The 1,855-nt window shown below is 56.1% G+C and overlaps 1 protein-coding gene across 1 annotated transcript in view; it reads right to left on the bottom strand.

Annotated features, from left to right (window-relative positions):
* LOC104123279 (myosin-6) overlaps nt 1–1,855 on the bottom strand; it is a 19,745-nt gene that overhangs the window by 4,761 nt on the left and 13,129 nt on the right. The gene's annotated exons all lie outside the window — the stretch shown is intronic.

The following is a 1,855-nucleotide window of genomic DNA, read 5'->3' as shown; positions in this document are numbered from 1 at the left end:
GCCCTGCGCCCAGCCCCTCCTCCAGCTCCTCAATCCGCGCCTGGGGCCAGAGAGGTTGTCAGCAGGCTCAACCCCACACAACTCAGCTGCTGAACTCAACTCAACCAACTGGAGACTCTTCAACTCAACCCAACCATCTGGAGGTTCTTCAGCTCAACTCAGCCCAAGCCAACTCGTTGGAGAATCTCCAACTCAACATAAGTCAATGCAACCAACTGGAAAATCTTCAACTCAAGTCAACCCAACCAGCTGAAGACTCAACTCATCCAGCTGGAGGCTCTTCAGCTCAACACAACTCAACCAGTTGGAGTCTCTTCAAATCAACTCATCCACTCAACTTAACCCAACCAGATGGAGGCTCTTCAGCTCAACTCATCCACTCAACCTAACCTGACCAGCTGGAGGATCTTCAACTCAACTCATCCCAACCAGCGTGAGTCTCTTCAACTCAACCAAACCAGCTGGAATCTCTTCAAATCAACTCATCCACTCAATGCAACCCAACCAACTGGAGGATCTCCAACCCAGCCCAAGTAGGCCGAGACCAGGTCCCTCACCTGCAGCTCTTTCAGCTTCTTCTGAAGCTGTAGGGCCAGCGCCTGCTCGTCCTCAATCTTGCTGTTCTGCTGGTGGATCTCAAACTCTTTCCTGCAGTGGAAGGTAGAGAGTGCTGAGGTCCCAACCTGCGCCCCCTGACTGGCATGGGCCAGGGAGGGAGATCCCAGCCTCACTTCTTGAGCTTCTCCTCCAGCTGCTGCTTGTCATTCTCTAGATCCATGATGTTCTCCTGGGTCAGCTTCAAGTCACCTTCCAGCTTCCTCTTGGCCCGTTCCAGGTCCATTCGGATCTTCTTCTCCTGCTCCAGTGACCCTTCAAGCTGTGTAAAGCCACAGAAACAGGGAGAAACCTCAGCTTTTTTCATCATTTCGGCCCCAGGAAGCTCCTTGGCAGCACCTGTGGTGGCACTGGCCCACACTCACGTCATCTGCCTGCTGTTCCAGCTTGGCTTTGGCCTTCGCTAAGGTGTTGACCTTGTCTTCCTCTGCCTGCAGGTCATCTAGTGCTTGCTGGTGAGCTTCTTGCAAGGCCTTCTTCTCCTTCGTCAGCTTGGCGATGGTCTCATCCAACCCTGCCATCTCCTCCGTCAGGTTCTTGACCTGCAGGAGAAGAAACACCAGGCCTCCTGCTCAGTGCTTGAGTCTCCTCAACTCAACCCAACCCAATGCCAACCTCCTTGTCTTGAGGTGGAGGCCCCTCCCCGCTCTCACCTTGTTCTCGGTGGCGTGTTTCTCCTTCTCCACCTTGGCCAGAGTCAGCTCCAGGTCATCGATGTCCTTCTTCAGCTCTGAGCACTCATCCTCCAGCTTCCTCTTCTTGGCCGTCAGCTCAGCATTCATCTCCTCCTCCTCCTCCAGCCGCTCTGTCAACTCCTTTGCCTTGGCCTCTAGCTGGATCTTGTTCTTGATCAGTTGGTCGCAGCGCTCCTCGGCGTCGGTCAGGTTGTCTTGCTCCTGTGTCAGGGCAGCGGGTGAAGCAGGGTGTCCCCGGGGCAGGGGGGGGGTGGGTCACCCCCTGGACATGGGTTTTGGGGGTGGGGGTGATCTCACTCACGGCCTGCACTTGGAGCTGAAGGTCATTCTTCTCCTGCAGCATGGAGACCATCTTCTCCTCCAGCTCCTTCCGCCGGGCCTCCGACTTCTCCAGGGCTTCCTTCAGCCGCCCAAACTCCTCCTTCATGCTCTGTACTCAAGCCCGGGAGACCACTAATGACGTCTATTCCCCATCCATCGACCCCATCCAAGCCACCTCACGGGCTGTCCCAACCCCCCTCCCCGCCTCCTCCCCCCTGCATCTC

Source organism: Egretta garzetta, unplaced genomic scaffold (genome assembly GCF_000687185.1).
Source record: "Egretta garzetta isolate BGI_Z169 unplaced genomic scaffold, ASM68718v1 scaffold193, whole genome shotgun sequence".
NCBI lineage: Eukaryota > Metazoa > Chordata > Aves > Pelecaniformes > Ardeidae > Egretta > Egretta garzetta.
This window is presented reverse-complemented; position numbering and strand designations above follow the sequence as displayed.